This window comes from Phasianus colchicus, chromosome 1 (assembly GCF_987193195.1).
Source record: "Phasianus colchicus chromosome 1, bPhaCol1.hap1.1, whole genome shotgun sequence".
Lineage (NCBI taxonomy): Eukaryota > Metazoa > Chordata > Aves > Galliformes > Phasianidae > Phasianus > Phasianus colchicus.
Window position 1 is genome coordinate 90100519 of NC_143436.1, and position 25891 is coordinate 90126409.

Below are 25891 nucleotides of genomic sequence, written 5' to 3' on the forward strand. Positions count from 1 at the left end.
GGTCTGATAAACTAATAATAAAGCTGAAAAGCAGCTTTTTGTGTCCATCTGGAAGTAGAAACAAAACCCAAGAAACAACATCATGATAGCTCAATAAAAATACATTAAAAAACTACATTTGCAGTTATCTTTGAAATCTTATGAAGTTATTGCAATTTTTTGTTAAAGATATTTAAATTTTATAACATAACAGTAGAAAATTAGGCATTACCTATTATAGCATCAGCTACGCTTTTGAAAATGTAGAGTAAGATGCAAAGGTGGTGAATTTTATATGCAAATTGACTAATACATTAGTCTTCGATTAATTAATCAGTATCTTAGCAATTCCCCCACCTGGTGGTCAGGTGCAGAATTTTGCTCGCCCAGGTAAGAGATGCAAAAGAACTTTGCTATGGAGCCCTTACTTTTCCTTTTTCCACCTGGAAACTCGGCTAAAAAGATGATCCTGTGAGGAGGTAGGTTTGTACTACTCAACTTATCAGCGTACCACCCAGTTGCTTCCTGAAACTTATTCACCAAACAAGTCCAGGTGTTAAGTGGAGGTGGATGTCATATTATGGATTAACTGTCTACTATAGTAAGGGGAAGACAACATTCTGAAGAAACTGGATTGATGTAGGCCAAGATGTCCATCTTTCCAGCATCAAAAAAGAGGAAGCATTATAGAGCAGCAGCTGCTCTAATTTGTTGTGGTTTGGAGAACAATTAACTACCAGGCAGAGATCCATGTGGTCCAATATTCAACACACTTGACAGCCAACAACCAGACAACAGTGTAGATAAAAGACAATTCAAGCTGGCAAACTTTAATTTTTGAGTCTCAGGAGATCAGATCCCAGATCTTAACTTCAAACAGACTAAGATATGTTGCTGGCATTCAAGCACTGACTGAAGAGTCCCAGTAAGGGGACGGAATCTGAATTATTGTTTTATCAACTAAGTAGGCAACACTCATGTGATCTTTCCTCATGAATCTGATTAAGCTGTCATGTAAAAGACAGATAATTTGGGGGTCAAATGTTAGCCAGCTCTGAAAAAGCTAATTGTATAACTACTGTTTATAGTTAAAAAGACACTGGTATGTCAATGGCAACATTTCCTAAATTGCCAGTAGTTGATACACGATCAGAAAGATCTCACATATTCCCCTTGATCTCCTATCATTTCTTTTTCTTGGTTTTTTTTTTTTTTTTTTTTTCTCAGTCAGCTTGAAAACTTTATAAACAAGGTTTACTTATATTTGATATTCAAAAAAAGTAGCCAAGATTAGCAGCAGTGTTTTCATAAAAAAGCAAGGATCTCTTGCAATACTGGATTCACAATTGTTTCTGGCTCACAATCTTTTTCAAGACTTGCAAGGTTCTATCTGAGTTAAGATGTCTTTGAACACTGTAAATAAAAAGTGCCTCTAGGCAAAGCCTGACTATGGGGATTAGTTGTTTGTTACACTAAAATAAAAATTATCTGGATTGCAAGGCTTCCAGCAAAAAGATGTTTCAGCCATTCTCCTGTGCTACTGAAGATGTTACCCACATGTCAGACTGAATAAATGGATGGAATCAAATCTGTTTCACTGTAGGAAATGAGCATGAAAATAAATGCCATTGAGAGGTTACACACAGTCTAACTGTTTACTGGAACTGGAAGCTAAAATTACAGCATTGGATATGGACCTGGCAAGCAGAGAAGTACAGCTGTATACAGTACGACATCCTCTTTCAATTTCTTAAACTAATCTCTGCATTGCTTTTCATACTAAAAGATAATAAGAAAGGGAAACAATTGTAGTAAAATATTAAGGAGTTATACTTCATTGCATCTGTTTCAATAGTATTTTTAGAGCAGTTCTATTGTTAACCTGAAGTTTTCCATACATAGCAATGGAAAAACTGTCTCCAACTCTTTGCCCACATAAACTCAAAGTAATATTCCAGAAAGAAATAGAAAAGCAGTTTTTAAACAGTGGTACTGATCTTAAATTTTTGTTCACTAAAATATCAAGAAGTTTTTTATTTATGTTCTTTGTCTTGTTTTTAAAAATGTTTCATAATCTTATCAGTTTATTTTAAAATTTCTAGCACTATTGAGAATAAATAATCCTGAATTTCATATTTGAGAAATACTCCTGCTTTGAAGTTGACATTTTCCAGTGGAGCATTTATAAAAGTTCAGCTCTCATCTTCACAGATGATCTACAAAATAATGACAAACCACTGATTCAATTAATTTCTTCAGGTAGGGAAAAAAAAAAAAAAGAAATTAAAAATTACAAACTGCTATGGAATGTTATCGAACCTAAGAAGTACCAGAAAAATAAATTTAACTCAAGGTATTTTGTCAGCCCTTGTAATCCTTGGCAGAATGACAGCAAAGGCAACAGTAAGACTATAGAAAAAAAACTTGTGTATGCCTTTCAATAGATCATTGTCTGACTTTATGAGATAAGAAATTCTATTACCACTGAGTCACTGATTTTTATCAGAATTTTACCAGCTTAATGGCATAGGTAGTCATTTAGACATTTTAGCTCAATTTCCAGTGGATTATTGTTATTAAAAGTCACATCAGTGAAAGCTTTGCAATTCTGCCCCTTACCTCCTTCTCCCCCCTCCAAAAAAAAAAAAAAAAAAAAAAAACAACAAACCCATATTATTCTCATTATTTTGTTAAAAATACCTAACTATATCAATTGCTGCAATTGTGCGAACAAATCCAGGGTGCCCGCCCCCACAAAGACAGAGTCCACAACATAGACTCTGGTGAGGGAGATGATGAAAGTGATTGTCAAGCTGCTTTCCATCATTACATGATGACCAGAAACTCTGGTCAGCCAGGGAGGCCCTGGATGATTGGAAACTTGCCAACGTGATGCCCATCTACAAGAAGCTTTGGAATGAGGATTCAGGAAACTATAAATCTGTCAGATTGACTTTGGTATCGGGGAAAGGTTGTGGAGCAGATCATCTTCAGTGCAATCACACAGCATGTGCAGTACAAGCAAGAGACCAGACCTAGCCAGTATGGATTCATGAAAGGCAAGTCCTGCTTGACCAACCTGATCTCTTTCTGTGACCAAGTGACCCACCTTGTGAATGAGGGAAAAGGTGTGGATGTAGTCTACCTAGACTTCAGCCTTTGACTCTGTATCCCACAGCATTCTCCTGGCGAAGCTGGCAGCCCATAGGCATACTCTTCTCTGTGTAAAGAACTGATTGAATGACTGGGCCTAGAGAGTGGTGGTGAATGGAGTTGCATTCAGCTGGTGACCAGTCACAAGTAGTGTTCCCAAGGGGCCAGTATTGAGGCCCATCCCATTGAATATCTTACTGATAATCTGGATGAGGTGATTGAGCACACCCTCAGTAGGCTTGCAGGTGACACCAAATTGAGAGGAAGTGTTGATTTGCCCAAGGGATCAAGACATGTTGTACTGATAGGCTGAGGCCAATTGACGTTGAATATGAGTAGTAAGATTTTTTCAGAAAGAGTGGGGAGGCACTAGAAGATGCAGCCTAAAGAGGTGGTGGAGTCACCGTCCCTGGAGGTGACTCAAGAATGGGGCAGATGTGGCACTGAGGGACATAGGGGGCATAGTGGGGATGGGTTGGCAGTTGAACTAGATTACTCAGAGGTCTTTTCCTACCTTATTGAATCTATGGCTATGCCATATAGCTGTGATTAAGATCTATGCTCCCACTGTTCTCAGGCCAGCATTCCTACGAAAAGCCCTTCTGATAAAGTATCGCTTTTTCAGCAACTGTATTCCAAGTGATTAATACTTACACTTTACTGCAATTATTATATGTGTATATACATATACAGCATAACTGTGTCTCCTCAGCGTATCTCCTGATGTATTTGGTGACCAAACAATACTTATGTATTGAAGATAGACATAAGCAACAAATTCTAACTCTGTTACTACCACAACCAAATTATTATTCTACTCTGCTATATTCACACATATTGTAGAATATACAATGCATTGTAGAATGGAGCCAGACGGCACGTACTTACTCAGTTTTCTGACAGCATTTCTCGGCTTTAGTATATAAAGAGGATATACAAGGAAAACTGGCCTCGAAGTCCAAAACATTGAGCTTTCAAAACCGGTCAGTTACAGCAGTTATTACAGAAGATTATTGCTCATGAAAAAGCCAGACCTAGCATTTATACACTTGACATTGTCATTATATGCTGTTTTAGGTTTATAGATGGAACATTGATTTTGCAGAAGGAGCAACAAGACTGTGGAAAACAATGTTGCCTTTCAAATCCTCAAAAAGAATGAAGCCCAGTAAATGCAATGCTATCACTTGCCCTCCTGTACCACTTATGGGTGCTTAGGTAATAGGAAACAAGATGCAAGTGAAAAATGGCCTTCTTACTGAAAGATTATAGATATGCCAAGACATTGATAACTATAGTTTAGAAAACAGTGTTCTATAACATATATAAAATAAAGCCATTTTCTTCTTCAGAAGAAACAAAACCATCAGTTACAATAACATTCACACAATTCAATCGATTACCACATTTTGCACGATGTAATGCTGAGTTAAATTATATGGTATTCACTTTTGACCTCCAAATCTCCCCATACCAGCTTTAAGATTAATCTTTCAATTTTCAGGTTTATGTAGTCATTCAACTATTCTGTATGCAGACTCATACTTTTGCCAAGAAAAGATGCAAGGTCTGCAAATAGTCTGAAGTGAATGTTTCTTCCCCCCCCAACTCAGATCAGCGCTCCTTTGCCCAGAGAAACAAATGGCATGGATTCTTGAAAGAGGACCCACAAGTATTTAGACATCTTGAATATGGAAAATCTAAAAAATTCTGTAAATGTAAGCCTGAAGTATGAATCTGGAATTCGAGAAAATGTTTACTGCAGTGAATAATTCTCTTCCTAAGAAATGACAGTGGTATTCTGTTAGAAATAAACAGCTGTGTCTGTTGATGTCATTGTCATTCTTGAATAAATTTGAAAACCTAGTGCCACGTGGATCAGATTTTACAGAAGACTACTTCACCAGACGTGTACGCTTACTTAAATACTAGCAAGATTTTTGTTATAAAATTAATTAATTTTGTTATAAAATTAATGCACTGCTGTATGTCCACCTTCCCCCCCACACCTGTAGTAAGTTCTTAAAAGGCCAAAATCCCAAGGGCTATTTTTATACCTTAAACATATAGCAATGAATATCAGGTCTTCTTCCACACAACTTGAAATCTCAGCTGTGCAGCCTTGTTCATCAGAAGTAAAACTTTCCAAGCAATTCTCAGCAGTATACAGATCCCCAGTCACTGTAGGTAACCAAAATGTCAAATTTTCAGATTCTAAATATTTTCTATTTTTAGCCTTTCTCAATGGATTTCAACACTATCATAACTTTAACAAAACATGCTGACAGTCTCATTCTCCTTAGCTGTATTTAGGCAAGGCATTATATTGGCTGTATACAAAACACTTCCTAAGCACTCAGTAACTAGTTTCTTTATTGACCACAAAATTCTTATATTGTTTGAAGGAGTATTCCTACTGACTATTCAATTCATAATTACTTTGACTATGTTTTTCAAACAGAGCCACACATGTAACAAGAAACCCTGCAAACTATAAAATACAGAATTCCATCCTCCTCAAATGGGCAGAGAACTGAGAAAAGATTGGGAAGGAGATAGTAGGGTAGATCAGAGACCAATGCAGCAAAAGGTTATTCCCTTTGATATTCAACACCACACCATTTCAAAGGAGACTGACAAGTCAAGTCTTAAAGGTTCCCCAAAGGAAATGGATCTCAACGCATATGAATGACAAAGCTGCTACCCTGAAGATGAGAAACAGGTCTGAAAGACGTGGCTTCTTAGAGGAAGTTAGTTACCTTTTCTGGTTTCTCCAGCTGCTTATTTTCATATCTTCAGCACAGCCTAAAAAGAAGAATTTTGGTATTTCTTTACATGCCTCTTTACATCCTTCTTTACATTGCTTTGTTAACTGTGTTTTATAAAACTAAGGCTAAAAATGTTGCTAGTCTAGTCAATTTTTTATGTTTTTAGCACAGAATAAAACAGATAATGAACTTCATTACGCTTTTTACTTAACCGTTCATTATTGTGCTACAAGAAAGACTGAGTTAAGACACCACTACTCGTTTCTTAAATAGTTTTCATGTATACCTACTTGGGCTCATTTTGCAGGTTACACATAATTTCACCCTCTATTGTTATACACCTAGTAATGAACGAGTAGTTTACCCAGTAGTTTACCAAAATTCTTTTATCTTTCAGCAATAAACATAATATTGTTACAAATGTCCCAAAACATTACAATACATTTTGTCTTTATTTTCAAAATAAGACATCTTTTTCAATGTAAGGCAGTTTTTCCCTTTGCGAGAATGATTCCCATCACTTTTCACATGGACCACTACTTATTTTATCTTCAAATTAGTCTGTGTGTGCATTAGTCTCATAAATGTAGAATACAGTTTTCCAGTTATGACCTTATGTACTAGTGACATAGAATAACATGGAATGCTATATAACACACTACAGATTTGTCACAAAATATAAATTCCAACATTTGAAACTAAGAAAAATGTTGGAACTTTATGGATACCGTTACGTTCATTTTCTTTTTCTAGGCCATTTCAGGGTCTATTAGCTCATTAGGGCCTTATTAAAGCTTATCTATTTTCTTAAGCCTTTGGAACTGCCTACCTTGAAACTTAAGACAGCTGCAATCACAGCTGAAAAGACTTAATCATTCTCAGACATTTGCCCTTTCTCAGACAAAGCCTTTTCTAGCACATACACTGCACCTTTTTTTTTCTTTTCCCTGTAGCCTTTTCATATATTTCTTCACAGATAAAAGGAATTACAGCAAGTAATCTACTGATCATATTGAGCTCTGATACACTTTACTTTGTATTCCCTCCCTCCAAACTACCTTATCAAGAAAGGCAGGAACAGCTACGGCCTCTTGAGCAAGCTTACAGTGAAAGCAGATGATGAGCAGTAATTTGAAGTAGATTAGTGCCATACTTCTTCCTGAATTTTTCTATTAATTGATTTGGTGATTTTTGAGCTGCCTCTACTAAAGAAAGCTTCAGAATGATGCCAGTGCACCCTAAGTAGGAAGCCATAGGTCAAGAGACAGTTATTAATCAGAAGATTATTTGAATGCTTATACAATCTCCAGTGTGATTACTGGAACAAAGACCAGGAATCTTCCTGGGAAGCTTCAGTTATCATACTCCAGTAAAGATAGTACAGCTAACAAACACATGGAAACCTGAATATAGTCCATGAAAAGCTTAAACATATTTTGCAACAATGTAACCACAAAAAAATAAAGGATAAAAAACCAAAGCGTGCATATAATTCATGTAAACTCCAATGAAAATAAGATACAACAACAGTAGAAACAGAAATATAGGACCAAAATTAATGGCAATTTCTTTTATTAAGCCCACTGTAACTTAAAGAAAAACATTTATTCACATTTATTTTCATCTGATTTTTACTTTGGGTCATCAGAAATTTAATAGCCTTTGCAAGGTCTGTAGGAAACAACATTCAACTTGTTTATCAGTCTAAGCTTACCAAGTACATATTGTTCTTCTCAGCATAGTTATACAACTGATACTACTCCTCATGAATTAATAATTAAGTGGCCGTCAACACTGCATTCAAGTAGACCAGGTTCTTGAATATTTGGTGACAGAAGAATACTTTTTAAAAGTGAAGTGCTAGAACTGCTTAGTTACAAACATAATGTATTGGTGTTAATCACGTGAAGGAAATAGACTGAAAATCAACTTCATCAGCACCCACTAAATGCTTGGAAGGATAACCAAAAATATGCTAAAAGTCACCTATTTGAGCCAATATCTTACTCCCTGCCAGGAAGATGTGAATATGCTAATCCTATGCTAAGTACTGTCTTCTTTCTAGTTCTCTATTACAAGAAAGCTATGAGAAGACATTTGTGTGAGTCCATTCACTAAATAACATATGGTCACCACATGGGACACTGGCCATTTCATATTGTTGGTTTTTCCACTTGCCTAATATATTTTAAAAATCAATGTTAAGAATTATTTCTCCATTCTGCGCCTCTGCTTTTTCTAATCATCAGATCTGTAAAAGCTATTTCAGTTTTACCCTGTGGCAATTCAAAAAATTCATGCTAAACTTCTGAGAACAGCTTGAACATATTGTCCGTTGCACAATACTGCATTTACATTAGAAGAGTAAAGATGGAGACACTTAGGGAATGAAGAGAGAAAATATATAGTTAAGATCAACTGTCCTCTCCCCACATTGTTTCAGAAAATTTTTCCTAAGAGGAACAAAAAATTCTTCATACAGTAGTCTCACAGACACTGGAAACATGATATAGCCCCATTAGAAAACAAGTCTTGTTCTTACTCTCCTCCTTCTTTAGCTGTGTTAACTTGGAGTGAGAAATCCTTGGTGAAAAAATATATTTGTCAATTATGAACATTTATCCAATAATTGAGAGGAATTAGCATGGTATCCAGAGTAGTTAAAGAATCCTTGATATCAAGTAGGAAAGGAAACAGGACTAAAATTACTAGCTGAAGCATCTTATTTTTAGTATAATAACAAAAAGTGGTCTTTCTAAAGCTTTGTGGCAATGACCTCTAATACTCTTTAAAGGCAGTTAATGTCTTTTGAGTATTTCAAATCCTTGCTATTGTTGATCGTCCTTGACAAGTTTCTCCTTAGCATCTTAACATCTTCAGATTTGTGGGGTTTCCTATTTTTATACATCAAGTACTTACCATTTTAAAAACCTAAATGTCCTATTCTCTTTTGTGGTGCAAATTCTCTTTAAATAGATAGTGTATTAAATACAGATTTAAAATTATTTGTCTTCCTTTACGAGATCAATCTGTCAAATTTAAAAAGTTAATTTAATTTAATAGTCCCACAAGCTTTCCTAGATTAAATTAGATTAAATTTCAATATATCATGACTCAAAATTTATGTCCCCGGTATTACTATGTTTAGGTTCTACCCGGTGTTCAAATGTTACTAGTTAAATTTCTTAACATTAGTTATTTAATGTCTGTATGTATTTGCCTAGCTAAAAACTGACCTGTCATTGTTGTCTTCAGATCACAGAATAGTTAAGGTTGGAGGGGATCTTGGAGGTCAGCACTCTGGCTCAAGCCCATTAAGGCACATTACCCAATACATCAGTTTGGTTCAGTGGAAATGGTTGCAACCTCAATGAGTTCTCAAAGTACTGGTCAGAGTTTTGATCTAATTTTACTCTTCCCATTCTTCAGTTGATCACATATGCATGTAGTGCCAAGAAGCAATGATGCGAATAAGGTGTAATTATGAAACAAGGCTATTCCCCTCTGATAAGATAGGTCTTCTAGAAGTCTGGTAAAGAGTCATGATCAGATTTTAATTTGCATTGAAGTCTTATTGTAATTCTGTAAATTCTATTTGAATATTCACAGGTCATCTATTAATGGCAACTGAAAATGGAGTTGCAAATATATTATAAAAAAAAAAGGTTGGTTTTTTTTTTTCAGAAATCTTTATATCTGTTCTCAAATTCCTTTATCAAAAATGGAGAGCACAGCTGCATTTTTTTTCCTTTTCATGGGGTTCTATTTAACCAATACAGAGTATTCTAATTAATTCCTTTCAGAAAATAATTTCAAGGGATAGAAAAATGGGAAAGTGTTATATGCAGAAAAAATCCTTATTGAAATAACAACCTTGATTAAGACTCCTGACTGATTTTAGATCAAATAGATGCATGACAGACGTGCTGAGCAAACCTTGGAAATATTAGTCACACTCCCATTTTCTAGATGTGCGTTGGTTATGTACAAGCTTACACTCTATAATATAAAAATTCAGTTGGAGAACAAAAGTTTTCATTCAAGGAATATTATCTATAAGTAGCAGAGGATATGACAGACTAAATAATTTCATTTTTTCCACTTGAGATGAACCTTAGAGTGTTAAGTAGTGTATACTGGATAAGCTTTCTTTAAATAAAATTGCAGAAAATAATTATGCTTCATTCTCAGATCTCCTTCCTGCATACAAACAGTCAATACCTCGGGTCCAAATAACTCCAGAAAAGAGTGTCAACACTTCATGTGCCAGTCAAGTTTCAACTTAGACAGGCAAGCAACAAGACATCTTCGATCTGAGTAGTTCTGGAAGCCCTATGGGTCAGCAAAAGATGCTGCCACAGCAACTGGGTGACTTATTCATATGGAACAAGTTCCAGATATAGATACCTTCCTAATCACGATGATCAGGCTGACAGAAATGATCCTTACAGTGAGAAATTGTTAGTTCTCTGCTGCCATCTCAAATCTCTGAGAAACTCAGACATTTAGAAGATCTGTTTGAGATGCACATCACAGCACCTACAGTGAATGAAAGCAGTCACTAATTTTTGATGATCCCCTTGCCATGGAGAGGTCCAAGATATTACTGAGTCATTACTAAGGGGTGGGTTAATTCTTACGCTCTCTGCTCTAATTGCAAACACACATAGTAGCAATGGTGAAATTAAAAAGATGTTCCTAACAGAAGTCTCCTGATGAGCAGTCAAATCTCATTCCCTGCTCTTAACACAAATAGTGATTAATGTGGACAAACAGTATCAGACAGTAAACATCTGTTATCTTTTCTACCACAAACAGACTTGAAGCAGCAAGCAAAAAAGATAGCCAGGAAAACATTTGAGGGTAAATGAAGTTGTAACTCTAGCTTTCACATCTGATTTACTAGTTTAGGGGGAAAAACAAGACTGAAAACAGCAAGATTACAATTAAGAGCAAACACTGATAAAATCTGTGGTCTGATCCAGAGCTGGGCTTAGATGGGTGAGAAGGGGACTGCTTCATTTCCCACTCCCCATATTTCACTTTGAATGCTAGAGTACCCATAGGTTCTTTTGGCAGGCTTTAAGCAAATGCCTTGTAAAGGCTACATCATTGCAGCCCACTGCATTAATCAGTTCATCAGCAGGATAAACTGCTCCTCTGCCTGCTACTGGTAAAAAATTAGAGAAAGAAATAGGAAGGAAAAAAAAAAAGCAGGAAGAAAATACGAGTAACATCAGCTTGCATGAAACATCTTCCTGTGAAATGATCTGAGCTTAAAACAAAATGCAAAGAGAAACACACATAAATTTAAGGAATTTTATAACAAGCTTTGCATATCATCTAAAAATGCCAGAAAAATATTTTGTAGTAAGAGCTTGATTCAGCCACTAATGGTTTCCAGCATAGCTAACAGAGTAGTGAAGCAAGCAACTTAGACACTCCCTATATAGAAGTTGTCTGCTGTCAGTCTTGACAGAAGAGCTGGCCACGTCAATCTTACACACAAAACAAGCTGAGAAGAGTTGATATTCAGGCACCTCTGTCAGTCAATCCCATCAATTCTGCCAAGGAATTTGTGTGTTGAATGTTATGGAAGAGATTGGATTGCGTTTTGTTCCCCCCCATCCCACCCCCCCCAACAGAAAAAAAAAGAAAAACTTAGTAAATAAATAATAAATAAAAAACGTCTTGTTGTGATGGCAGTGGTGTAAAACTGAGCCAAAGTACTCATTTGAAACAAAGGAAAAACAGCACAACAACAAAAACAACAACAACAAGTGAAAGAAACACTTCAAGAAACTTGCTGCCAGCAACATTTCAATGTAGGAGAACTGGAGGAATCAAAAGCTTAGTGAAGAGGAATTGTCCTACTAACAAAAAAAATCATGTTAAGACTTTTTTTTGGAGCAATCTGCAAAAGGGGTTATTTTGAGTCCGACTACTTTGGATGGTATCATTCAAATATTTAATAAATGAGATCTCTTCTCTTGTTTAGATCGCTACCAAAACATCACTACCAAAACACCTTGCTAAAACCCACTTTAAACATGAACCTTTTGATAACAACCACTGAGAAACAGTCTCTAGATGGCTAACTATTTGAAAACTATCCAACTCTGTATTACTACCATTTCTCATTTGTTGCATCCCAAACTCAGTTATACAACGTTATACATGAAACATGGAAAACTGCTGTATTCAGTGACATCTACTATTTCTTCTTTATGTAGAAGGTCCTTTAGCAGTCCTGTGAATAAATGAGAGTACTTAAAGTTTCCTGGCAAGTACATAATGGTTCTTTCCAATGTCCACATGCTAACAAATATGTTGTTCTATTATTTGCTACCATATTCTCTCTAGGAATCAAAGTAGAAGTGTGGCTGGGTAACAATTTGGTGGCTCCTCATTTTCTCTTTTAAAAGACCAGGCCTCCATTTGTCTTTATCCCAAGCTTCCTGTGCACAATCTGCATTTGAAAAGTATTAGAGTTATCTGCAACTATCACTTTACCAGCCAGATGATATTTTATGTTTAATCATATGAAGTGATTTATAATTAAATTTAATGTATTTTTAAAAACTAAATTACCTAAGAAAACTGCTAGCTAAAAATGTTTTTGATAAAAGCAAACTCAATACCAGAATAAATGTCTAATTAGAAGCTGACTATAGGCAAGCTGATTTACATTAAAGGATAAAAAGATAAAGATGCTTATTTTAACCTCAATTTGTTTTTTAAAATGCACAGCATATGTCTACTTAGCTTGTCTAAAATCTGTATTATGATTGACAACACATTATATAACAAATGCCAGACAGACAATGTAGTTTTAAAAGCAAGATATCAACCCACAAAACATAAGCACAATGCAACGAGTGTACATACTTCTACTATTAAGGTGGTATTAAAGTCTTTAGCAAAAATACCCCAAGTTATTCATTGTATCTTTTGCTTCATACAAAGATACTACTTCAATTTGTTTTTTTCAAAGGCATATACAAAAAAAAAAAAAATCACATATCTCCTTTTCCTAATTTCTTTGACTACAGACAGATTTTCCCTGCTGCCTCTTTTATGAGTAACCTCACCAGTACTTTACGTTCAGCATACAAAAATCTGAAAGCCACTGTTGCTGGGTTCTGCACACCAGGAAGCTATAATTATTCTTCCTACACAGAGGAAATCAGCTAGCAAAATCCAGCTGGGAAGTGCATTTGTGGATAGGTCCCCATTCTCTTTTGCTGTGCATTAGCAGCAAGTGCTCGCACAAATAACTTCTAAAACATTAGCACTCAAAAAAACCTCCCAAACATACCTGTCCACACAAGTTTCTTTTCCTTAGTGGAAAGACCTGAAATAATAAAATTGGTTAAATGTTATGGAAAAGGAAGATACTGGGGGAAAAAAAAAAGATTTTGGTCTCTGGGAGATCAAAACTGTTTCCATTGGACCTCACGTATGCTAGAATAGCAATTTTAAGAAGCAATATAGAGTGTCTACAATTTTATGGATCTGGATGTTTCTCTTATCCTAAAAATCATTCCTCCTATATTATGGCTATGATGCATGCCAGACTGATCCTTACATATGATGAGAAATGGAGTACAATTCCTGGCACATTTACCCTTTACTACTGTAACATTGCAACAATTTCTCCTGTATTTTAAGAGGTGATAATTTTTGAGAGCTGAGAAGAGCTACAGCATCTTTGAACTGAAAAAGGGCCCCACAATTTCTCTGTGAATAGGTATTTTTTGGAGATTTGTTTTCACTACTACTGGTCCTCATTTCAAATGATATCATTTACACTTTTACATACTTGCAGAAGAATAACAGTGTGAAACTACACATAAGCAAACTTCATAAGGCCAGAACTCTTTGCTAACTACATTTACAATGGCACTTAGGCAAACGTTAAATCCTTATCACTGCATTCTGTATTACAGCTATTTGACATTAGGAACTATTCCACGAAGAAAGAATATACTTACAGGCAAAATAAAGCACTGTCTTAGTTAATTTACGTGGAAAAATGTTTCTCAGAAGCCTCTGAGACAGGAAAAATAATGCTGGCCTCTATAAAACCACCACTGTCACATAAATTCTAAATTCCTTTTTTCAACCCCCCACTGTCATTATTTTCCACTTTATAAGCACGGTAAGCACAGTGACAAATGCATGCTTTTATGGCTATTTAACTTTCAGTTGCTGAGAGGATTTATGAACCATAATTACCTTTACAAGACAATACAAATAGTAAGATACAGAGAAGAATGATGATAAATAAAAAAGGTATGAAATAGATTTGCATGGAGGCTTATCTTTATTTTCTGGCACTAGAAATCAAAGATGAAAAACTTCCTCATAACTGATGAATCTGACTGACATTGATAGGATGGTACTGAGGAGAACTAATCCATGAATTTCAGCCATGGTCTATCAGCCAGTAGTGTCTTACAACAGTTCTAGCAATTGTAAGATTAGTTACCTAGTGAACAGTTCATCCTATTGAAATTTGGAAGTGCCTTCAATGTTAATGCAGAAGCTGTATTTGAGGAGCCTTTCTCTGGCAAACTGGTTCAGCAAACCTGGAAAGGAGTCAAGATCCAGCTGTGACTAACAACCTTGCTGTTAAGATTTAATGCACGCAACTGCATCCAAAATATTTTTCTAATATACATTTGTTTTCCTGCCAATCCTCTCCCACCCATCTATCTCATCAGTGAGATTCCACAGGATGCATAATCTAGGCCTTGATCTGAATACCACGCACCAAGGAGTCGCGTCTCCCTGTCTCACACAGCTGGAGGCTGCTTCCCTGTAGCTCCACCTCATACCTTGAAAGAAGGGCAGGAGGTGCAACGTGGCTCTACGGCTGGATGAGCTCTAGGGCAAGATAGCAGTTGTTTTCATCTTTCAGTTTGTGGACTCCTAACCAATTCCGATTGTCTGAATGATAAACACCCAAAGGAATTTCATGTTTACATAGCAGTGCCATGCACAAGGGTTTCCTTTCCTTTAGCATTTTCTACATAATTCAAGGACCTCTAAGTGGCCAGTCATCCTATTTCCTGCATGACAGAGATAGAAAGCTTGCTCATTCAGCCTGTCTGTGGCACTGCATACTATGAAAGCAGTTCACTACGCATTTGGGATCTCCAAAATATAAATCTGCTTCACTGAAACTTATTGGAGAACCCACGCATTACCTCTTCTTTACCTGAACTAATAAAAATTGCTAAATGTAGGCAAAGGGCAACTGCAAGGATGTCAAAGAAACTCTGAGAACAATGGATTTTGCACTTTAAACATCTTTGCAGAAAGCCCTTAACATGTGAAATTGCTTCTGTAGAGAGAGTTCTGCATACCTATGAGATAACATAACTTAAGCCAACAACTGCCATTTCTCTATCTGTATATCAGCAGAGAAACACCTTATTAATTATTTTCATCACATCTTTTGTTGTCTGATCTGTCCTCAGACTATGACTTTTAGGAGATCTTCAAATCAATTTTTACTCTTAGATGGGCTTCAAAAAGTTTACGTTCAACATAAAATCATGTGGAACCTCCCAGAAGTTAACTGCCTTTACACAGCTAGAATTAAGAGCTCTATTATTAGTGAAAATCTTTTCCAGTTCTGAATGGGAAACCTGCTGAACCTTAGCTCAAGACATACATTAATAGCATCAAACATTCACCATCATGTTACTTTTAGAAGATATGAGCAGTTAAAATACAGGTATGGGTTTAGGTATGGTAAAACTGAAAACTTCCTGATTTTAAAAAGCAGATGTTATACTTTTTAACCTGAAATTAACACCATACAATTTCTGGGTTATTAAAATAAATCTTTGCCCCATAAATAACAGGAAACAGTTTATTTTTGTTAAGATTTATATTAGACTCTGAAAACCTCAATACCTTAAAATGTTTATGCTTTGCTAAAAATGACAAACTGTTTAAGTGCTATAAATTTATCTGGCTCCCTTGCAACATGGTCAGCAGTTAAAGTGATCCCAAATTGCTGCTATATAAATTTATGCTACCATGATACAATATATAAAGCTGATGGAAAACTGAAAAAATGCAGTATATTTTAGGGTCTTTTTCCTTTCTCATTTTTATTTTGATTCTGAGATTTCAGATACAAATATTTAGTTTTCACATCATGCAAAGGTATATATAAATATATGTATAAATATGTTGTTTTATTTTATATATATTATATATAAGATGTGTCCCCATAAAAATCATCACTGAATTTTGTCTGTCACTGTCAAATCCATTCATCATTCAGTCTCTCACTTACCTAAAACTAAGACTAGATATCTCATTATTAAAACCACAACTGGTTATCATCTTTTCCATGTCATAAGCCTACACACAGTACCTAAACTGCAGGCAGTAAATAGCTATACTGTCAATAGACAATTAAAAGGTTGTGAATCCAGTCTGTTTTTATCTGCAAGATAATATAAAGAAATTCAAACTTAGCTGTGATATTAGTCATTCTGACTTTGTAGATGTATTCAGTTAATCAGGGTCTGCTTAAGGATTTGATTCTTACAGACATTAGGGAAGTAGACTGCAAATCATTTAGAAACTGATTTCAGTCAGATGCTTGAAATGTGTGGCAGTTGTACCAATAGCCTGTCAGTAAATACAGAGCGAAACAACTGCAAAGCATAATATCAGTACAGGTAAAGGAGAAATCACAGCCATCACATGTAAAGAGGGAATAGATCCATTTTGTTTAAACCCAAATCCAGGAATTCATTTCTTCACAAAAAAAAAAAGGCAAATGAGGAAGTACTTGGGTTCCCATGAAAGTCTAGAATCAAAGGCAGTTCAACCACTATGAATGGAAAGTCCAAATTTCACCTATAAATTTGACAAATGAAACCTAACTCTAATTACCTGCATAGAAATAAGAAGCCAAGCCTGACACATTTAATTCTGTTCCTACCTACTATAGTTGTTATCTAATCTCCAATTATATGTAAGAAATCTAAAAGATTAAAGAAATTTCAGTGCAGCACTAAAGATTCAGGAATTCTGTATTCATAGAAGCTCTACCATTAGCCCTAAATCGATGCATTCTTTAAAATACAGCTTAGTTGTGGCTTATGCATGATTGAAATAAACAAAAAATATTGCAGTAAGAAAAAAACAATTTCCTTTTCCAACGTAGCACTTATGGCTGAGTCATACTCTAAATGAAAAAAAAAAAATGAGTTGAAGTTTGTTTTTTTCCAAAGTAGTCATATGTACAACTATTGCAAATGTTACTGCTGTAAAATTACCAGAAACAATAACATAAAATCTTTTAGATTTATGAAACTATAAAACATCAAGGCCAATGTGTATCAGGATCGAGGTAAATTAATGTAGTCTTTTTTTTTTTTTTAATTATTATTTGTTTTTAATTTTATTTTCTCTAGATAGCAGCAGGGAAACCAGAGGAAAAGACAAGGAGAGCAGAGAACTGATCACTTAAGTTGATGTTTTCATCTTAGACAAGGTTTCAAGTTGTCTGTCCTACAGATTTGATGAAAAAAGCTGGAAAATTGTAAGCATCACTTATGTTCCATATCCTCTTCAAGCAATCAGTAGAAAGTTTATTGAAAAAAAAATGTAGGATGTCATATCAATTACAGCCATTTTAAAAGTAGAAAAGGCGTTTTTGTTTCAACAAAATACATTTCTGTTTTTTAAAAAAGGATAATGTGAATTATATTTCAATTTCATGTTTCACTATTTTAGCAAAATCAGTAAATGGAACTCAAGGGAAATATTTCCAGAAGAGCCTGTTCTCTCAGGCGTCTTCAGCTATTCTGAGAAAGCAAAGTTTTGGTTCAACACTGTTCAAATTAGACATACAAAGAATGCATCTCCACACGTGCACCACAAACAGTACTCCAGTTTCCTATTACTAAAACAAAGACATGCCAAAAAGATCATACATCCCTTATTTTTAAAAAAGCATTTTAAAAATACTTTTAAATACTTGGTAATGTTTACAAAAGCTGAGTGTTCTCCAGATCTAAATTGAAATGCCTTGCAGAGTAATGGAGGTTTGAAAAATTGTAAGTATTACAGAATAGGCAGCCCAGTATCTAATAATTAATAATCTCCTTGTTTTATTAGTTTGAGTTAGAGGCTAATGAGCTACCAAAAAAAAAAAAGTTTATGGGCTTGCTGGAGAAGCAGTTTGGACTTGGAAACTTCACAGCACAGAAGGTCCTTACACAATTTTATGGTTACCTTATTCATTCTCTGCATTCATTCTTCCATCACCTGTGAAAGTTCATTTTTCTAACCACTCATTTCTTTCTTTACACTGCAGCAGAACCAAAAATCTGTTGTCACTGCCCATAGCTCATTGCAGTATAATTGCAATTTACATGTCTTCAGTGTGTTTTCAATGCAAGTATAACTTAAGAGACAATGACAAAGAGAGGAGCTCAAGACAAATTAAGCAGTTCCCTCCAAGTACTCCTTTAAGTACTTTTGTCTGCTTTATTTACAGCTGATGTCAGAAATGGAAGACTTTCTGTATGCTTATGCATCTTCCAACCAAATTCTTCTCCAAACTAGATGCATATTAATACCTCAAGTCAAAGTACCTTAAATTTTCAAGGCTGAAGTTTTAATTTCTTGTACCTCAGTGTACAGTAGAAACTTTACACTACAAAAGAGAACACCAATGTATCTCAATATTAATACTCCTTCCAGCTTCATTAAACTATAATTTATAATCCTCAATATTTAGAAATATTATTTTCTTAAACTTTTTTTTAAAACAAGTCCAAATATTTTTACATGACATTTAAGGTACCTGCATTTGTGAGGAGAAGACAGAAACAGAGACAAAATAAAGCCTATTTTAATTCTTGAAGTCTGGAGTCAGTGGAAAATTATTTTTCTTGGGGAAAAAAAAAAAAAGAGAAGCAAACTCATTAGCATTAACTTGTGTTAAATTCTGAAATTAAGTATCAATTGCCTCATATAATCAAATTCATACTACTGTTATTAACATCTATAAGATGGGCTCCAGGTGGCCCTGCTTGAGCATGTTGGTTGGACAGTATGACCTCCAGAGTCTCTTCTAACCTCAATCACTTCACAAGTCTGTAAGCATGTTTTACTTCTCATCCTGCAACTGGCCACCCAGATTAGATAACATTCAAAGTCAGTTATATTCTGAACAAAACATTTACCCAAACTTGACAGAAACACATAATTTCACTGAGATACAGCAGCAAAGTTTTCAAAAGATGAAATTAAAGAGGAAGTAAGATGTAGATGAGTACTGTTACAACTTTGAATTCTATAATTCAGTTCCATCATTTTATCATCAAAAAGTATTTTAGAGTTTCTCTCACTAAAATTTTTACATTATCTTGTTCATCCTAATCACCAAACTTAAAGAAAGCTTAGTTTTCTATAAAGTCATGTTTCAGTCCAGTCAGCTCCATTAAACATTTTGATGTATAATACTGTGAGGTACTGTGTCAGCTTAAGCATTTCAGATTAACATACTTAAGAGTTTTTCTTCATCTCTTCCTGTTCTCTACTACACAACTACCATTTTTGTTAATATAGCTATTTCACACCCTCTTAAGGCCTCCAATGCTAGTTCTTCTTACCCTGTATAAAAGACAATATTTTTGTTCTTGTGTTCACCATCTGTAAGATAGTGCTAAAACCTAAATGGAATGATGCGAAACTTTAATGGGATTAACTATTGCTCTTTACTCAGTTCTTCACCACGCATATTAGATAAGTTGGATTCAGATCTAAATATTTTTATAAAGGAACATAAGGACTTTGATCAGGAGTTACAATAACAGGTTCAAAGCCTGTATGACATTGGCAAACAGGAAGTCCCTGAAAAAAATTAGAAAGCTTTCACTGCCAGTGTGCATATTTCATTTGAACACAGATTTCATATTATTTATTAGCAAGCAGCTAATATACGAAATACTCCAGTAATTCTTTTCAGAAAGCATAGACAGATGGAATTTATTTGCAAAATAAGTCAGATAAATATACATTAAAAAGTTTTTAATATTACTCCTTTAAAATCTAAGGTTAACTGCAAATTTATTCTTTTGTTAAGGAAAATGATTGCCAGAAATACATTGAGACTAAACAATTCTTCATTCCAAAATGTCACTGTTTCAGAACTTGAGTGGAAATAATACACAAGATTTCTCTGCTTGTTCAATGAACTTTCAAAATCTTGTTTTTAAAATAGGCCACCTAAAGTAACAGTCTTCTGCTGTCCAGTTTTTATCAATGTATCCTCATTTATCTGAGGAGACAGTGTTCAAGCAATGATCTCATCTTTCTCCTAAGGAATATTAAGATCTATAGTTCACTTTCCTGAAAATATTGCCATGCTGAGATGAGGTGAAGTGATGGCACTGTACTAGTTCTGGATTTTTCTCTCAGGAGCTACAGAAGCGCATACTGCTTTCTCTAACTGAAATGTAGCTATTAATCCTTCTCCACATAACACGCTAAACTTTGCAAAGGTGTTCTTCCCCTCCGACATCTGATCTATCTCCACTGAACTTCTCTAACACTGTTCTAAGGTACAGTGCTGCATACTGCTGTCTGGGTATATTTCGCAGAGCTCTTTTCTAAAAATCTTCGGACCAAACATCCCATGGCCAATTCTACAGAAGCTGGATAGTGTTGGGTGTTGTTCAAATATCAACTTAATTATAGAAAAAATCCCACAGTTCATAAATATATTCCTTCTGTGGGTTCCACTCAGTTGTCACTTCCCACTTTACTGTTTCAAGCTAATGTGCTATTCTGATCCACCTAAGCAGGGCATCTGCAGTTTAGATTGAATTAAAAAGATTAAAGCATCAACTCAGTGTAACCATTCATATACATCTGAAAATATTGTCATCTTCATAATGAAGTAATCTTATCCAATACAATAATGCATGCTGTGGACACCTGAGGTATAAAACGGTCACCAACAAATATATGTATTTGCACAAACACTTCAGAGCAGAGATGGCTACTTAGGTTTTATCTACTTCACTGAAGAAGACAGTAGATCTCACTCTGCAAACTTTCAACATATCATATTAACAACCAAGAACAATTAATAGGAATACACAAAAAGTCAGTAGCTGTTACTGCTTTTCTACAATTCCTTTTTTGCTTGCAAATTTTATGTTACATATTAATATTTCTTCATTCAGCATCCAGAAAAGTAGCCCATACCTATGGCTGAAAATTCAAAATAAAGACTTGGCTCAAAATCTTGTCTGCTTTTTCCAACAGTTGTTTCATTTAAAGTTCTCCCTGTATAATCTACCTCACATTAAAAATCTTGCTATAATAACACTATCTCAGTTTTAGCAGATCTGTTCCTCTTATGTATTAAATTCTCCTACAGACTAGCCAAGTATAAAATCATTATACTGCAAAACTATTTCATACGTTGCCATTTATATTGTAGGTCTCCATATGCATTTTCAATTCTGGTTGCAAAATTCCTAATTCATACCAGCCAGTACATACATAACCACAAAGATTACAATGCAATTGAATAGATATCAATAAAGGTTTGATTTGGAATAAGATATGAATGTTTTGTTGGAAGAGGACTGCAAAGATTGAGTCCAACTACCTTACCTCTTCAGGGCTAACCAAAAGTGAAAGCACTTTGTTGAGTGCATTGTACAAAAGTCTTTTGAATGCCAACAGGAACAGGGCACCAAGTACAGCACTAGAAAACTGTTCTAGTATTTGACAACCACAACGTCAATGAATTTTTATCTAAAATCTTGTCTGATCCTCCTCTGGTGCAACTAAGAGTCCCAAGCATCCTATCATTGTAATGCAATCTTCCAAACCATGAGCATCTAGTGTTTCGACTTGCGTGGGCTGCACTGAGTGAAGAACTGTCTAGGGCCACATATAAAATGTATGTCATATTTAACACATAAGTAAAAATACTTTTTATTTTTATTAAAACATATAAAGTTGGCAACAAAAACAAAACTAGTGGGATATTTTACCTTGTTTTTGTAAAACTAATGCATAAATATGTCATTTAATGGAACTGATTACAGTTTTTAGTGAGCTCTCAAGGTGTTCAGAGATTTTTTAATCTAATTTTACACATACTGTGCTTCATCCTTGGAAATAGTAAGTCACAAACATATGTACTGCCAAAAAGTGACAATAAGGTATTGTGAAACAAGAGATATTTTTCTCTGATAAGACAGGTATTATAAAAATCTAGTAAAGAAATATGATCAAGTTTTATTTCAGTTGAATGTCTGATTGAAACTCTATGCATTCCATGTGAAAATTTGCAGGTTATGTATTTATGTCAATCAGAAATGGAGTCACAGATATACCAAAACATTAAAGATTTTTTTCAGAAATCTTGAAACTTATTCATTTATTAGAATGGAAAACAAGGCAACATATTTTCCGTTGTTCACAGTGCTACATTTAGACAACATATCAAAATGCATAATATTATTTGCCATAGCTTGAGCCTGCCATAGTTTCTTTCATTTTCAAATGCTTTACGGTTTGAAGCAGCACAGATAAGTTGATTGCCACCTTGAAAACACATTTAACTCATTTAACAGTATGGTCAAATCCTCCAAAAATACAAAATCTATGAGCCATTTATCGTCTTCATGTTCTGGCACAAGTTTTCCTTTTGATTCCATAAATATCTTGATTTCATTTTGCAAACCATAAAATATTTTTTCCACAACTTGCTGCCTCCAGAATGAAATCTTATTATCAATAATCAATATGTCTTATTCATCAAGTGACAAAAGTGCACGTGATGTGAAACACACACAGCTTTCAAGTTGACTGAGTGTGCGGCAGGTGCAAGAAGAGAAGCTATCCCTGCACCATGGCCACCCCTCCAGAGCATTCCACTATAGCTCACACAGCCTGTGCTATACATTATCAACTCACAAACACTGGTGAAAATCACATAACAGTATTGAAAGTTTATGATCTTGTGGGGCTACATTACCATCTTTCTTGGATTGCAGGTGGACCACGGGTCAGACACAGGTGTTCTAAATTGTAACGTAGATAAAACAGTCATTCAAAGCTAAGGTTTATACCTCATAAAGAAGTAGTTACCTTGCTAATCTTTCTTTCCTCCTTTCTTCACCCCTCCTCCCCCAAAACATAAAAGTTAGCTTTTCTTTTTCTCAAGAAACTTCTAGCGAAAGCAGCAAAAAATGTGAGAATATTTAAGAGATTGATGGCCTGACTTGGAATTACTTATGCAATACACTCATCGCCTTTTAAAGAAGCTAACTGTTAATAAATTTTGTTTGATTAAAATATGAGTTGGCCAAATAGAACAGTAGCAAATTCAGTAGAAGTTTCTAATTCCAGACCCATTCTGAGTATATCTTATGACCATAACATATTATTATTAATCATATCAATCATGTCATAGACTTTTGTTGTTGTTTTTATTGCTTCATGGTCAATTTACTTCATACTTTTAAGTGGACTACACCCTGATTTTCAAATACTGCACAATAGTTGCAAGTCTAACCTTACTTTCCTATGTAACTGCAGAAACAGACATTTCTTACTAAACAGCAAAGCTTCACATTCTACTTTGAAGTTTTAAAGTAGAATGTGAAACAAAGACTTTTCTGCATATTTTGAAACTCTTTAAACATACTACAGATTGCTTAAAAGATACTCTTTTAGACAGTTAGATTGGAAGGGACCTACAAATATTCTCTGGTATATTCACATATCTTAACATCTTTTTTATATTATGATGCCCAGAAATGCACACAGTATTCACACCGAGTCCACACCAGTGCTAAATGATGTGGGAGAATCACTTATTTTGACTGGCTGGCTATGCTCTATTTAATGCATCCTAAAATGCAATTTGCCCTTTTGGCTGCCAGGGCTCACTGCTGACTCATGCTGTAAACAGAATCCCGAGATCCCTTTCCTCTCCCCAGCCACTCATCTCCCAGTCTGTTCCTATGTCTGGAACTGCTAGAACCTGATATTTACCCTTGTTGAATTTTTTTGCCACTGAAGACTGTCCAGTACTCCAACTTATCTAGATCCTTCTGCAAGGTCTTTCATCCCTTGAGACAGTTAACAAGACCTCCCACTCCAGCACCTTCAGTGAACTCGTTAAGGATACACTGAACTCTGCATACAGATCATTGATATGAATGTCCAACAAGACTGGCCCTAGAACTGAGCCCTGTGGAACTCCACTTGTGGCTGGTCTTCAGTCTGATGAAGCTCCATTTACCACAATCATCTCAGCTCTGCAGTTCACACAGCCAGTATAGCATGGATCTGTTCAACTCAATTATACAATTCATCCAAAAGGACACTCTGAAGGCTTTACTAAATTCAGAAAGACTGCATCCACTGCCTTCTCTTCATCCACTAAGTGTGTGATGTAATTGTACAAGGATATTAAAATACTACTGCTGAAATGTCAAAGCTAAACAACAAGTTTTCCTAAAATAGCTGAAGTTTTACATCTGTTCAGTTGGAAGGCAAAATACATCAGCAAACACACACCTAAGCAATGGGGAGTCATTTGCTAAAAACATTTTCACTGCTGACTTGAACTATTAAACTCACGATCTTGGGCAATAGAGGAAGATGTTACAGAGAGAGAATATGAATATTAATGATTGTTATGAATTTAGAATTTAAATACTGGGATAGATCTGAGGTTTGATGTTAAAATAAGCTTGGCTTGAGCTCTTTAAATTTTCACATTTTGCACTTCAGAATGAAGTCCAAGGCCACTACGTGACTTCATAAGACTGCAAAGACTCCCTCCTCTCTTCTACCTCACCCTAACTTCTGAATTTGAGAAACAGAACTAAGTGCTAAGATATTAAAAGCTATTTAGATACAAAGTCCTAAGGAAAGATTACATATAAGATTAAACTACAGACCAGTTCTCCTCCCACCTCTCCAAAATCTGATCTCTCCTACAATTTTTAACTCATTGAGAATTTTCAATTACACTTGATGACTAGAGGTAACTTCCTACAAGTCCTAAGAAAACCTGCTGCTGTGCAGATGACAAATTGCAAGTCACTGCCTATAGCAAGGAGAAAACTACAGCTCTGAGCTCTGTTTTCAGATCCGTTTGATTCCACTGATCAACCAGCACACCCATAAAACTTTAAAACAGCTCTAACGTGAGCTTCTTCTTGCTCACTGTACAATCAATATGTGTACAATTAATAGGTATACAGAGGTTAGGCTAACTAGGATTACCATGGTAGAAAGAAAATAAATGAAAAATGCTCACTGGTATTGTAGGCTCAATGTAAACTCCACAAGGAGCAATCTCCAGAAAGAGATCTTCCCTCGGTGGCAGTCAGCACTTAAATGGGATCCAGGAGAGGTGGAGCCAGGCTTCATCCCATCCGGTAGCACCTGTGCCTTCACCTGTGCTCCTGTGGCTGACTCATTGCTTGCCTCAGGTGGTCATTCAGAGGTTCAGGCCGTGATCAACAGTTCCCATACACTCATCCTCTGTGGCAATAGAAAGGGAGATGAGGGCACTCACACGTAGGAATGCTGGAGGGGAGAAAGGGTAGATAAGAAAAGATACACTCTGTTTAAGACCTTCAGTGCTTCTCGACATAGTGATCCCATCTTGTACACAAGCAGTCCACCTCACAGCCATGTTGGCTGAAGCAGAAGATCCGACCTGAATTTGCAAGTGTTAACCAGTAAGGTTTGCCTATCTGTCTAAGGGTGTCTCAGTAGGGACTGACAGTAAACAGGCTTGATCAACAATCCTGAAGGGCTTTGAATGAATTGGACAGTTGCCAATGCCAGTTCAGGAATCAAAAGATCCATGGATGGGAATGGGATGGGAACACATGATCATGCAATTCTTCCGAGCAGGATCATTCGATTTCCTTCTGTGGTCAACTCCCAGTACTTAGAGT

General features: G+C 35.5%; 1 long non-coding RNA gene across 3 annotated transcripts; it reads right to left on the reverse strand.

The window, feature by feature from the left end:
* Window positions 1–268: 268 nt before the first annotated feature.
* Window positions 269–25301, reverse strand: LOC116242394 (uncharacterized). Of its 3 annotated transcripts, none has more exons than XR_016463708.1 (5): window positions 25243–25300; window positions 13219–13254; window positions 5892–5937; window positions 5190–5313; window positions 269–2195 (listed from the first exon to the last, which is right to left on the reverse strand). It is a non-coding gene; the product is annotated as an uncharacterized LOC116242394 (long non-coding RNA). The 3 variants fall into 3 exon arrangements; XR_016463709.1 differs by lacking the exon at window positions 25243–25300 and adding an exon at window positions 22945–22990; XR_004169740.2 differs by lacking the exon at window positions 13219–13254 and having other exon boundaries at window positions 25243–25301.
* Window positions 25302–25891: the final 590 nt, after the last annotated feature.